This window comes from Prionailurus bengalensis, chromosome A1 (genome assembly GCF_016509475.1).
Source record: "Prionailurus bengalensis isolate Pbe53 chromosome A1, Fcat_Pben_1.1_paternal_pri, whole genome shotgun sequence".
Lineage (NCBI taxonomy): Eukaryota > Metazoa > Chordata > Mammalia > Carnivora > Felidae > Prionailurus > Prionailurus bengalensis.
In genome coordinates, this window is record NC_057343.1 from 55,687,397 (window position 1) to 55,703,410 (window position 16,014).

Consider the following 16,014-nt stretch of genomic DNA (forward strand, 5'->3'; position numbering starts at 1 on the left):
AAATATTGTTCAAATGTCGATACTACCCAAAGCAATCTACATATTCAACGCAATCCCTATCAAAGTAACACCAGCATACTTCACAGAGCTAGAACAAATAATCCTAAAATTTGTACGGAACCAGAAAAGACCCCAAATAACCAAAGCAATCTTGAAAAAGAAAACCAAAGCAGGAGGCATCACAATCCTAGACCTCAAGCTATACTACAAAGCTGTAATCATCAAGACAGTATGGTACTGGCACAAAAACAGACACTCAGATCAATGGAACAGAATAGAGAACCCAGAAATGGACCCACAAACGTATGGCCAACTCATCTTTGACAAAGCAGGAAAGAATATCCAATCGAATAAAGACAGTCTCTTCAGCAAGTGGTGCTGGGAAAACTGGACAATGACAGGTAGAAGAAAGAACTTGGACCACTTTCTTACACCATACACAAAAATAAACTCAAAGTGAATGAATGACCTCAATGTAAGACAGGAAGCCATCAAAATCCTCGAGGAGAAAGTAGGCAAAACCTCTTTGATCTTGCCCGCAGCAATTTTTTACTCAACATGTCTCCAGAGGCAAGGGAATCAAAAGCAAAAATGAGCTCCTGGGACCTCATCAAAATAAAAAGCTTCTGCACAGTGAAGGAAACAATCAGCAAAACTAAAAGGCAACTGACAGAATGGGAGAAGATATTTGCAAATGACATATCAGATAAAGGGTTAGTATCCAAAATCTACAAAGAATTTATCAAACTCAATACCGAAAAAACAAATAATCCAGTGAAGAATGGGCAAAAGACATGAGTAGACACTTCTCCAAAGAAGACATCCAGATGGCCAACCGACACATGAAAAAATGCTCAACTTCACTCATCATCAGGGAAATACAAATCAAAATCACAATGAGATACCACCTTACACTTGTCAGAATGGCTAACATTAACAACTCAGGCAACAACACATGTTGGTGAGGATGCGGAGAAAGAGGATCTCTTTTGCATTGTTGGTGGGAATGCAAACTGGTGCAGCCACTCTGGAAATAGTATGGGGGAACTAAAAATAGAACTACCCTATGACCCAGCAATTGCACTACTAGGCATTTATCCAAGGGATACATGTGTGCTGTTTCGAAGGAACACATGCACCCCCATGTTTATAGCAGCACTATCAACAGTAGCCAAAGTATGGAAAGAACCCAAATGTCCATTGATGGATGAATGGATAAAGAAGAAGTGGTATATATATACAATGGAGTATTAGTCGGCAATCAAAAAGAATGAAATCTTGCCATTTGCAACTACGTGGATGGAATTGGAGGGTATTATGCTAAGTGAAATTAGTCAGAGAAAGACAAAAATCATATGACTTCACTCATATGAGGACTTTAAGAGAAAAAACAGATGAACATAAGGGAAGGGAATCAAAAATAATATAAAAACAGGGAGGGGGACAAAACAAAAGAGACTCATAACTATGGAGAACAAACTGAGGATTGCTGGAGGGGTTGTGGGAGGGGGGATGGGCTAAATGGGTAAGGGGCATTAAGGAATTTACTCCTGAAATCATTGCTTCAGTATATACTAATTTGGATGTAAATCTTAAAAATAAAAAAATAAAGTTAAATTATTAAAAAAAAAAAGAATTGTACTTCTTTCCAGTCAGTATAAATTTTGTTTTTCGTCTTTTTCACACTTCATACATGTTCTTTCCCAGTTCAAGGAGTACACTTTTATTCCTTGGATCTTAGAGTTTTTATCATAACTGTACATTCAATTCTGTCAGATGCTTTTTTAAAAATCTACTGAGATAAGCATTTTTGTTTCTTTTTTCTTGTTAAATTTATGTAAGTAATCTCTACACATAATGTGAGGCTCGAACTCACTATCCCAAGATCAAGAGTCATATACTCCTCAGACTGAGCCACCCAGGCACCCCTTATTTTCTTTGTTTATATTGTGAAGTACAATAATCGTTTTCTTAATTTTGAACTAAACTTTGATTCCTAGCATAAATTCTTCCTGATCAGATTAGGGAAATATTTTATCTTATTGCTGAAAAATTTTTGCTAATATTAAAAAATATATTTTTTAATGTTTATTTTTGAGTGAGAGAGGGAGACAAAGTGTGAGCGGGGAGGGCAGAGACAGAGACACAGAATCCAAAGTAGGTTCCTGGCTCTGAGTTGTCAGCACAGAGCCCAAAACACAGAGCTCGAACTCAAAAATCATGAGATCATGACCTGAGCCGAAGTCAGATGCTTAACTGACTGAGCCCCCCAGGAGCCCCTATTTGCTAATATTTTAAAGATATTTATTTGTTTATTCTCATGAAAAATATTGGTCTGTAATTTTAACTTCTTTTAATATCTTTATTAAATTTTGATGTCAGGGTAATGCTGGCCTCATAATAAAGAGTGTTAAGTGGTCCCTCCTATCTATTTTTTGGAAGTGTTCTTTCAGAATTGAAATTAAGTCATCTTTAAATATTTTCTTTTTTTTTTTTTATAAAATTTTTTATTTTAACGTTTATTTATTTTTGAGACAGATACAGACAGAGCATGAACGGGGGAGGGGCAGAGAGAGAAGGAGACACAGAATGTGAAACAGGATCCAGGCTCTGAGCCGTCAGCACAGAGCCCAACGCGGGGTTCGAATCACGGACCGCAAGATCGTGACCTGAGCCGAAGTCGGATGCTCAACCGACTGAGCCACCCAGGCACCCCTAAATATTTTCGAGCATTCACAAGATATTTGGGACTAGAGTTTTCTTTTGGGAGGAGGTTTTTAACCAGGGATTCAATTTATTTAAAAGATGGATACATTTCAACTTATCTCCTTTCATGAGTGAGCTTTATAAAGTACTTTGTATCTTGCAAATCACCTGACCATTTCATCCACATGATCATTTATATGGGCATATCTCTTTTTAATATATGTAGGATCTATAATGATGTCCTCTATTTTACTCCTGATATTAATGATCTGTACCTTCCCTCTTATATTTTCTTCTCTCTTTTCTTTTCTTTCCTTTTTCTTTCTTTCTTTCTTTTTTTTTTTTTTTTTTTTTTGAGAGAAAGAGAGAGTACAAGTGAGTGAGGGGCAGAGGGAGAGGGAGAGAGAGTATGGTGCAGGAAGAGGGGCTCATGCTCACCTGAAGTGGCCTCACGCTCACCCAACGTGGGGCTTGAACTCAGGAACCAAGAGATCATGAGCTGAGCTGAAGTCAGATGCTTAACAGACTGAGCCACCAAGTTGCCCCCCTCTTACATTCTTAAAATGTCTTTTATCATTTTTTTCTTGATCTTTATGCAGAATAAGCTATTGGTCTTTCTAATTTCTGATCTTTATTATTTACTACATTCAGCAGATATTCAGCTAATTTTGCTATTAATTTGAGAGTATTTTTAATTGGGATCTCAGATTTTTGGTTTGAAACCTATCTTGTTTTCTAGTAAATGGAATTAATGATACAAATTTCTCTTAGTAAACTGAATTCCGAAAAAAATATTTCTTTTTTTTCATACCGCTCAAACTATTGTCTGATTTCTCTCTTGATTTTTTCTTTGTCCAATAGGTTATTTGGAAAAATGTCATTTAATTTCCAAATACAGTAAAACCTTGGATTAGGAGTAACTTGTTTTGTGAGTGTGCCACAAGACAAGCAAAGATTTCTAATAATTTTTAACTTGATAAATGAGCAATCTTTCAATATGAGTAGTATGTGATGCTGAACATCACAGCCCATGGCCTTTCTGTCTCTCTCTCTCTCTCTCTCTCTCTCTCTCTCTCTCTCTGTCTTTCTCACTGCGAGATTGTGGGTGATCGTCTCCCATGCTTGGATGCTCAGTCTCAGGCCACAGTATTTAGCAGAAATCAGTGATTTTTTCAGAACGTTGAAAAGTGCCCACAACTGGCACTAGTGTATTTTTGTCACTTCAAAGCACCTATGGACAGTCCTTTGCTTTTTCATACAAGAGTAAGCTTTGGAATCCTTTGCTGCTTTCTAGGTCAGGCTACCTGCAGATAGAGACTTTTTGCTGCCTTATTGACAGTTACATTAAATATAGCATATGACAAGAGTTTATTAGTACTGTACATGTAGTCAACATCCATATGAACTTATACAACGGCCCCCATGCAGAAAAAGGTTGAAAAGAAAGGTGATAAAAGATGATTATGGTGGCAGTTAAGAAGGAAATAAATCCTTGAGAAGCACGAATGAGGTATGTAAGTGACCAAGATTGCAAGATTTTATAAGAAGCCTACATATGCATGTCCTCTGCAGAAGAGGAGGAGAAAAAAGTGGAGGAATCCCTCACTTCAAATGAGATTAGGAAGAAGTGTAAAATGTGGGAAACAGCACAAAATTTTGTAGAAAACACCACCCTAATAAGGCCGAAGCAGTGCGAGCGATGAATCTGTTTAACCACAATGCAATGTCACATTTCTGTGAAACCCTCAAAGGAGGCAAAAACAGCTGTCATTGGATAGGTTCCTTACTAAAATTGCAGGGAAAGAAAAAGATTCCATTGAAGCCAATAGATAGCAATGTTTCTGTTATGAAAGTGAAAGTTATCCTACATAATAACCCTCCTCTCTTATGTCTCCCTCACATCAGCCACGAAGATTTTCAAAGGTAAGTGCATGTTAATTTGTTTATTTTTCTTAATGTTTTGTATTTTATTATTATGTATTATATTACAGTATTGTAATCATTTGTATATGAATAATTTTGGGTTGTGGAACAAATCATCTGAGTTTCCATTATTTCTTATGGGGAAATTCGCTTTGATATACAAAGGCTTTGGATTACAAGTATGTTTCTGGAATGAATTATGCTTGCAAACCAAGGTTTTACTATATTTGGGTATTTTTCAGATACCCTTCTGTTATCAGTTTTTATTTAATGTTATGTTGTCAGAAAATATAGTTTAATTTAAGTTTGTCGACACTTCTTTTTTGCCAGAATATGGCCTACATTATTAAATGTTCCAAAGACCCTTGAAATTCTGCTGTTGTTTGATGAAGTGTTCTATAAAAGGCAATTAGGTTAAATTATTTAATATTTTTTGTCTATTTGTTTTATCAATTACTGAAAGAGAAATATGGAGGTCCCAAATATATTTTTCTTTTCAGTGTTAATGGTTTTTGCTACTTTTTGAACTTACAATTTATGTACACATATTCTAAATTCTTATATCTTCTTGATGATTTCTTTGAATCTATGTCAATCTTTTAACCTAGGAGTTCCTTTGATAACACATAGGTGGTACTTGTTATTTATCTAATTTGAAAAGCTCTGTTTGGAGTATTTAGATTATTTACATTTACTGTAATTATTCATATGGCTCATTTTTCTTAATGTTTATTTATTTTTGAAGGAGAGAGAGACAGAGTGTGAGCAGGTGAGGTACAGAGGAAGAGGGAGACACAGAATCTGAAGGAAGCTCCAGCTCTGAGCTGTCAAGACAGAACCCGATGCAGGGCTTGAACCCACAAGCCATGAGATCATGACCTGAGCCAAAGTCAGACACTTAACCGACTGAGACATCCAGGTGCCCCTCATATGGCTCACTTTAAACCTCCTATATTGTTATTTGTTCTTCTTTATTCCATCTGTTCCTTGTTCTTATTATTCTGCATTTTTCTGGCTTATTAAAGTATTTTTTAAAAGATTCTACATTATTTCCATCATTACTAATTAGTTTTAACCTTTTCTTTTTTAAATGGCTATCTTCTTTAAATGGCTATCTTTTTTAAATGGCTACCACATTCAACTTTCAAATTATTTATAAATGATTATGTTATACTACCACTTCATATAGAGTTTAAATACCTATCATCTCCTGTAACATAGTCCATCATTTTATTTTGTATACTATTTTCACTTTAGACAGTCCCTTATCTTGCAGAGCAACTAAAATTAAAAAATATTTTATACTTAACCTCTTTTAATATTATCTTCAGCATTACTCATGTCCAGTAGATGCAAGTGTCTCATGTCCAAATGAAGGTCTTAGGGATTTTCTTTACCTTTTCTTGAGTCACTGATAACTGAAATTATATTCTCTCATGGTTTGCTTTTCTGACAATGAAGTTTTTAAACTTATTTTTTGAAATATGTTTTTGCTTGTGATAAGATTCTAGGTAGACAGTTTTTTTCTTCCCCTTTCAGTACTTTAAAGAAGTCAATGCGATGGATGGCTTCTATTTGCATATTTTCTGCTTATTGTTTATATTTGTTTTCTGCCAGCATTTTTCTTTAACTCTGGATGTCATTTATTGGATTTTCAGGTTTTTTGGCTATGATGTGATTTCCTTTATTGTGCCTGGCATTATTATTCATAATAACTAAAATTAGCAATAAATAACAATAAATAACAATAACATGTATGTAATCATCTCACTTGGAGTTCTCTGATGTTCTTATAGCTGTAGATTGAAATCTTTTATTATTTTTTAATAGTTAAATACATAGTTAAGCTGATCAAAAAGATGTATAGAGCAGCAAACATATCCTGAATAACAGTGAGTTAGTGAGCATGAATCCATTTCTAATTGCTTAACTGATACATTTATTCATACATACTTAATTTCATAAACTGCTTATTATGTGCATGCTATTGTGCTTATTGATATGACAATTCAAAATGACTTGAAAAATAAATGAATAATTTTATCAGTGTATGAATGAAGGAACAAAATAAACATAACTAAAAAAACTGAATTTCAAGGAACCTACACTGCATTTTATTTCGTCTGTGTTTTATATATTATAATTGAACATTAACTTTTTTGAGTTCTTACCATTAGCAAAGCACTGCTCTTGTAATTTTACATGGATGAACTCTTAAAACTCACAAAAGTACTATAAGATAGTTATATTATTACTGTTCTTCTCTTTTTTTAAAATCAGAGTTGCAGATTCGATATATTAAGTGACTTTTCATGGGTCAAAAAATGAGAAACTGAACAAACCAAGACTTGAATCCAAAACATCTATATCCAGATGATTTTAACCACCGTGTAACACAATGAAGTATTGTCATTAGTACTTTGACAGATTGTTCAGCATTTCTTTGTTTTTCAGGAATTACAATATGCCAAAGTTCTACAATCAAAGTCTCCTGTTTCTTGTATGAAAGTTTCACAGATTTGAACTGGAGGGTATCAGAGGAAGTTTGTGCATTATTTCAGAAATTCTGGCTGTCGTAGACTCTGAGTGTGGGGTTCTCTCTTGTCCATCAAGAGAACGGACACAGGATTGAAATGTAGGAGAGGCTAATGTCTAGGAGGAGACAACAGCCCCTAGAGTAAGGGTCCTTGCTCCATTTTTATTAGGATCAGAAGGCTTATAAGTGTGATGGACATGCACAAAGAGACAATGAAACCATGAACATTAACTCAAGGGCTTGGGGGAAAGAGTGCTCTGAAGATATGAGGTGTTGGGTCAATACAAAACAAAATCCTGGTACTGGGCAGATGGTTGTTTACAGCAGGCATGAGGCACCACCTCTGTTTACCTAAACTTGCCTAGGGGACAAGAAAGACAGAGCATGCTACCTCAGGGTCAACAAGGCACCTTTCTTTTGCTAATTACTTCTGCTCTAGGCAACTTTGCCCTTCTGTTGTCTATAGCCCTGTTTACCTATTTACCTATTTTGGTCCTTCCTTCCTGCGAAAGCAACTTTCTGCTATTGTACTAAATTGTACTGAATATCTAATCTTGTTTACCTAATCTTGGATGTTTCATCCTGAGATTTCCTATTCCTATGCCTTGTTTAACCTAATCTTGTTTACTTAATCTTGGATGCATTCATCCTGTGGCTTTCTATTTCTTTATGACTTATTAACCCATCTGTGCAAGCTCAGGGAATTCCTAAGCTTATCCCCTACATCTGCGCACTTCAGATAACAGTTGATTAATTTTTCCCTTGTAAATGAGTATTACAGTATAATTTTATCCATGAAGCTAATTGGAGAGTTAAAATTATTATGTTTTAAAAACTCAGTCACCCAAAGTCTTCTATAAATATTTTCTCTAGAATAAGGCACAATACATTTTTAAAAATTTATTAAAATTCTAATTGTCAATTTCAGGAATCAGCTTAAAATGCTTTATTTGAAGGTCCAAATGTTTTCTTGCTGTATTCTTAAAGATTTTCTTAGAAACCATCTACAGATAATTGGTTCATATCATGGTTTTCTTTATAGTATGATCTGACACATTTGGCAATGATTCCCTTTTGATATACACCATTATAAAAAAATGCCTCCTTATTTATGGACAGTTTGTTATTTTGAACTTGAAGACATAACAATGTAATGTAAAGAAATATCATCCCTCCGTTTTTGGAAAAGAAAGAAATGAAACGTGAAAATTTTCTAATACAAGCAGTTCACTTGAATTACAGAAGTGAGTTCCAAATAAATGCAAAAGATGGAAGAAATAGGGGATCAGTAAGTGATAGAATATTTATTCTATGAGCTCATTATGTGAATTATGGCTTATTTGTATTGCAGACACAGCAATGTGGGACATTTACAGAAAAGATAAATTTATATCTTTGAGTAAAAAATATATCTATATATTTTAGCAAGCTTTGTAAAATGATGATTGTATTGCAGAAACAAACACACAAAAAGCATAATACTTGGCGCTAGAAAGGGACATCTGGGATAATCACAGCAACTGGCTTCTATGACACTACTTGACAGGACTATCTGGCAACAATCTGTTTAACAATTTGACCAATGAAAGCAAATTGGATACAAATAGCCTGTGATCAGTGGAGGAACTGACTGGACAATGAAGTTGGCAGAAAGACAGGATGTTATAAAATGGTAGCGCCTTTGAATTGTAAACAGCCCAAGAAAAGGGCTTAGGAAGTCATAGGGAAGTCTAAAGAGTTTTAAATTTTAATAACTGAACTACGTGTTTGATTTTTAACTTATCAAAGTCTTTTTTATTCCCAAAATTATATCATCTCTGCAATCCAGGTTTCTTTTTGGCATATCAAAAAATCTTATTTTCAGTCACTATACTAAAATCTGCATACCTTTTATCAGGCCTCCCTAGCATTTAGAAGGCAAAGATCTACATAACTCTCTCTCCACAAGGGGGCTCAGGTTAAAATGTCAGAATCTATCCTGGCAGTGTTCTGAATCCTCCATGCTTTCCACCAGTCAAGTGCAAATGTGCATTTTGCATCATTGTCACTGACATTCTATCGTCCCATTATATGCTAGGAAAACTGCTTCATACTGCTTCTTTAAAACTCATCCAAAGAATTACCTCTCTATTATTCTTCATCTTTATAACCCACCTACTTTACTTCATTGGATTCCTTAATACATAAACTTTTAAATATACATTTCTCCACATATTTTGAAATAATTGGAGCAGGGCTGTGTCTTATTTACTACTGGGCAACTAGTATATAAAATGTCAGATACTAAAGACCCAATTCATTTGGAATGGATGATTACTAGTGCTAAGAATTCATCGTTATTTTCTTTCACATGGCATAGATCTTAAGAAAAAACATTTAACATATTCTTATGAATGACTTTATGAACTTGCTTTTTAACCTATATAGGAATTTTCTGAGGGTTTTATTGATTTTTAATCTGGCTTTGTTAGCCACTCTTAAAGTGTACTTCTTAGCATCCTTAACATATATCAATTCTGAAATGCTGCCCACGTATTATTTTCAAAAGTTCTTTTACTTCTTAAACATAATCTAAGCCTATAGGGAGTTAAAAAGATCTTGAGGATATTCTCTTAAAACTTTCTAAAGAGAATTTACAGTAATATCCCTTCAGCTCCACCAAATAACCCTGGAACTCCTTCTATGAGGTAATGAGCTCAGAACCATCTACAATGATTAGTAAGAAAACCCAGAGCTATTACTCATTCAGTCATTACCAGGAAAACATGGTTTCCTTTAATCTTACACTGAGAGATATACAAGAATCTAATGACAAAGTACTTGGAGTAGAGACTCAGGAAGAATATAAAGAAATAATCTTGGGGCGCCTGGGTGGCGCAGTCGGTTAAGCGTCCGACTTCAGCCAGGTCACGATCTCGCCGTCTGTGAGTTCGAGCCCCGCGTCAGGCTCTGGGCTGATGGCTCAGAGCCTGGAGCCTGTTTCCGATTCTGTGTCTCCGTCTCTCTCTGCCCCTCCCCCGTTCATGCTCTGTCTCTCTCTGTCCCAAAAATAAATAAATGTTGAAAAAAAAAATTAAAAAAAAAAAAAAAAGAAATAATCTCTAAGTTTTGATTCCTTTCTGGAAAAGTTCCTTTAACCTTTTATTTAAAAGACTCATCTCCACTCCTAAACTCCTCTTTATATGGTTTCCTTGGTGCAAAGCAATACACATTAAAATACAGTCACATCAAATAATTATTTTTCAATTTCACATCTCCATTAGCTATGTGACTAAGCACATTACTTATTCCCTCTGTGAAACAGTTTTCTCACATTTAGAACAAATGGTTTTGACATAAAAGATATATATTATTCTTTTTTAACTTTAAAATTTTATTCCTGAAGTTGAAAAAATATTTTAAAATATCCCTGAGTGACATTTAGCAGTAACTTGTCAAACTGAAATTGGATTATTCCAACCTGCTTAAAACAAATTTCCATTAGAAACTCCAAAACATCAATGCACATCCAATTGTATTATTCTGTGCCTGTATGAAATTTATCCCGTTTTACTTAATGAGATTTACTGTAGAGGAATGAATTTTTTTTCACTGTGATTTGATGTGAACAGATCAAAACAGTGAAATATCTACAACAGTAGGTAAAATGAAATATGAACAGAAACATAGTTTTACATTTAACATTGAATGACTCCATCTTAGTTTTCCCCCCCAATAATTTTACAATAGTTTCTTGTATATATAGAATATGGCACTGAGTTGAAAATTACTAAAAGTTTCAGAATAATTTAATTTGGTATATATGTGACTAAGGAAAACTCAGTAAAATAACCGTCCTTATATAAAATAATATAATTCAGATATTAATTTCTATTTCTGCATTAATTTTAGATATTTTTAAAATTCTTTTTTTAATGTTTGTTTATTTTTGAGAGAGAGAGAGAGGGAGAGTGCACATGTGCACATGCGTGGAGAAGGGACAGAGAGACAGGGAGACACAGAATCCCAAGCAAGCCTCTGCATTGTCAGCACAAAGCCCGATGTGGGGCTCCCACCCATGATCATGAGATCATGACCTGAGCTGAAGTCAGACACTCAACTGACTGAACCACCCAGGTGCCCCTAGGTACGTTTATGATCAATGATGAAATAGCTTTTGCAAATGAAAGATTTTAGTTGGTGGCAGTTACTATATCACCTAGCTTAATTCTCCAAATGTGTTTCCTGGAAAATAGGGTAATATGGATATGATGTAGGTATATATATTTTTAAAAAGTCTACCCATAGTACATCAAGGCTTCTATACAACAAAAGAGAAACAAAAAAATTTTGCAAAATTATGTGCTAAATAAGCCACACCCCTGTAGATAAAATCTAGTATGAAATGGTAGTAAGGAGCTAAACCATACAATTTTGCAGCTGAATCCATTCAATCCAATAATAATATATTGACTACTACTTTGTAAAAAGCATTGCATTAGTATAAGGATCTCCTATGTCCAGTATATTGAAAGTTTACTCAATAAGAATCAATAAGCTAATAGATGTCACATAATACTTAAACATAATAGATACACAACACTGTAATAAATACCTAATAGCTATTAATAATTTCCATTGTATGAAAGCATCAGGTTCTTAGCACACTAGATTTTTGAATATTCATTGAGGATAATAGGAATGAAGACAATTCAAAAATTCTATTAAAGTGGCACAATACAGAATTAAGAGTAAAATAATTAAAAATATACAATTTTCAACCTAGACAAAAACTGCTAAGAAACTCTGTAAAATGAGAAAATATAGAGAGTGAATTTGGAATTTTCCAAAGTGACAGTCCTTGGTTCTTCTTAACAAGAGTTACTATAGAAGCATGAAGAGGTATTTTATTTGTGTGAATTCAGGAGCAAATGAGAGCTTGGGAAGTGGAGCTGACAGGTATAAATATAAACTGAAACTAATCAGGATAATAATCATAAATCTTATGGTGCATAAATTGAAAATCAGTAGACACTTACATTATTATAGTATTTTGCAGCTATTCCTTAAAATATTTTCTAAATAATAATTGGCCATTTTTAGGCAATGTTCTTCACAATATATTTTCTAAAAAATTTAGTTTTAGGTGATGATTGTAATTGTGAAGAAGCTAAATAAGGTCTCATGAAAGGTATCAAAATTATAATTCTGGAAATAAGTATTAGTTTTGATTATTTTCATCTAATTCCCTCATTTTATTTTAACCACATTTTATCAGTCCTTTCTATTGATTTTCAATAAAAAATTAACTTTGGTTTAAGATTTAGGCATTACACTATGGTCCAAAATTACCCAGGGTTCCTGGATTTTTTTTAATGACTATTTTTTAGAGTAGTTTTAGATTCACAACAAAGTTGAAGGGAAAGTACAGAGATTTCCCATATGCTCCTTTTCCCTACTCATGCATGCCCTCCCTCATTGTCATAAGCCCCCACCAGAGTAGCCACAACTAATGAACGTACACAGATTGATCATTATCTTCCAAAGTCCAGAGTTTACCTTATAGTTCATCTGTGTTGTACATTCTATTGGCTTGGACAAATATATAATGGCATATATTGATCATTATGACATTCTACTGAGTATTTTCATTGCCCTATAAATTCTCTGTGCTCTTTGTATTCATCCCTCTCCCACTCCCAACCACTGACTTTTCCCCATCTTCACAGTTTTCCCTTTTCCAGAATGTCATGTGTTTGGAATCATACAGCATGTAGCCTTTTCATATTGGCTTCTTTTACTTAGTAATATGAATTTAAGTTTTCTCCATATGTTTAAATGACTTGATAACTCATTCCTTTATAGTCTGAATTCCATTGCCCAGATGTACAATGATTTATTTAACCATTCACCAACTAAGGGAAATGTTGGTTGTGCATTCTGGATTTTCTACTTGTAGTCTGCCATAAGTAAGTGCATAACTTGTATAACTAATAAAAATGAAGTGTAAAAATGAATTTGAGTGCCAAATGACATTTCATGTAACTTCAAATTTGCTAATTATTTTAGGGAAAACAAGAAGTTTAATGGCAAGGTGGTAAAAATTCTTCTATATCCCAGGTCTCAAGTCTTTTTCCAATAAAGTATTTTTACCCATTTCCCTTCTTTACTTTTATTTATTTATCTTTTTGGTAAATAGCCCAAATATGATTACAAGATCTGACCATGTAACTAATGATAAAAAGATTATTGTTTCATTTTCTTGATCAAATTTAGAAAGAAGAGTACAATGTGTAATTGACAACAAAAATAAATAATTAATGAAATCATGTACATATATATTTTGAGTTTAAAATTTCCTATTCACTAATTTAAAAGGTCAGTATTTCTTGATAATTATATCTAACTTTTATTTTAAATAAATAAAAGTAATACACACGCATGTGCACTACAGATCCTACTTGTATATTTGAAAGATCTTCTAAATGTTTAACATTTTTCTGTTTCATACACTCTCTTTGATAAAATATAATTTTCTTGTCAATAAACGCCCAAACACAAATCTCAATAAAGTGATATATGATGTATTTTAGAACTGGTATGTAAAGTGGAATTTATTTTATTTGTACTCCAATTATTTTATTTATTTGTACTCCAGTTATATAATACATACAAAAAGCTTTTTTTCTTCAAAGTATAAAATGCTCATAGGTAGCAGAGAGTGATGTGCTAGAGAAATAAATTACTAAATATTAACATGAATCACTTCAGAAATATTCCTTTTCTAAATATGATTTAAAAATATTTTTAAATGTTTTAATTTAACATATCCATAAGATAACTGAGCAAACATAAATGTAATCATTATTAATACCACTTAAATAGTATTCATATAAATAACACATTATAGAATTATATTTATTGCTGTTTTTATTATCATTTTAATATTTCTAGTTTTTAAAACTGTCTCTAGTATAAAGGATACAATTTTAGTTTATTAAAGGAAAAAGTAATACATTAAATGTTATTCTGCATTACTTTCCTGAGAGAGTAATACACACACACAAAAAAACAAAACCAGAGATTATTTAAAATTAGAGATTTTTTGGTAACATGAGTGACTGTTTCAAAAATAAGTGTCTTTACCACTCTTGCTACGAAGCAAATCTGTAACAATTTGTGATTTGATGCCATGTCAAATACTTTTTATATGAAATATATATGCAAATCCATTAAAGAAAAAAGTTTCTCAGGCATACCATGATTCCTAAATTAATTTTTGAGGAAGATGTGAATAACAACCAGAAAGCTTTCTTTTTCTGGTTCCATAGCTATTTCATAAAATAAGAATGAGAAAGACAAACTCAATTGCTCTTTGGAAATAAATGTCAGCAAATCAAATGATACGTGAATAATATTGTTCCATGTCTTGAAGAATATATTTACAGTGCACATTTGCTTGAGCATATTAGTATAGTGCAAAATTGTTATGTGCAAAAATGTAGGATTGCATATAAAACTATCACTGCTGAAGTATCTTTTAAACTTATTTCAACAAATATTACCTACCATTATAAGATTAAATACAGGGGCACCTGGTGACTCAGTTGGTTAAGCCTGCTACTTTGGCTCAGGTTGTGATCTCACAGTTCCTGAGTTTGAGCCTCTATCTGGCTCTGTGCTGACAGAGGACAGCCCGCTCTGGATCCTCTGTCTCCCTCTGTCTCTGCCCCTCCCCCCTTCTCTAAGAATAAACTTTAAAAAAATGATTAAATATAAAATATTTAGCTTAGCCTGGAGATTTTATTAAAATACTAGTGATTATCATAGCCTTCCAATGTAGTAAAATTAACATGTTTGATTTCTGCTGTGCCTTAGACCTGCTTGAGGAGATTGCATGCATTAGATTCATTTATTCATCACATGTTTATGTAGTAAATATTGTTATATTACAATATGAAGAAAATAAGGTGCATAAATAGAGTACAACTTTAAGTCACAGAGCTAATAAGTTATCTCTTAACTGTTTTGAAACCAGGTTTACACACTAAAACCTGAACTCATAAAACTGATCCTATTAATTTCTCCCCTACAGTACTCCTTTCTATTTCATTCTCTGAAGGCTCTTCTCCACTATGGGTGAGCCAGATTTCAGCATGATAATTCTTGATAATATATTTACATCCTGCTGCTGAGAAGTTATGTTTTCCTAAAGTTACATTTAAAGAGTTTAGTTCTGTTCAATAAATACTTTTTCATCCATTCTGTGTTCCAAGCAGTACACTTGGTAATGGAGATATAAACAGGCATAGTCTCCTCTTCCTAATTTTTGACTGCTTGGTGGGCAATACAGACATTCAAAATGCAATTTCAATATACTATAGTAAGACCAATTAAAAAAAAAAAGGGAGCTTGATTGAAATTAGATTATGTAAGGGGAAAACTTGGATTTTTTTTTCTACCTAAATTTCACTACATTACTGAAATTTGGGGTTGTTTATTACTGCACTATAATTTATCAAACTTGATAGAAAAAATGTGGTATTTTAAAAAATCTAAATCAGATATCAGCAAACTTTCTCTGTAAAGGGCCAGATGACAAACATTTTAGCCTTTGTGGGCCAAACATTTTCTATCATATGTTCTTTTTAGATTATTATTACTAATAGAGTTTATTTTCTTAGAATTGTTTTAGATTTACAGAAAATATTTTTTAATGTTCATTTATTTCGAAAGTGAGAAATTGCATGCATGTGGATGTTGGCGAGGGTCAGAGAGAGAGGGAGAGAGAGAATCCCAGGCAGGATCGGTGCTGTCAGCACAGAGCCCAACATGGGGCTCAGTCTCAAGAATCATGAGATCGTGACTGG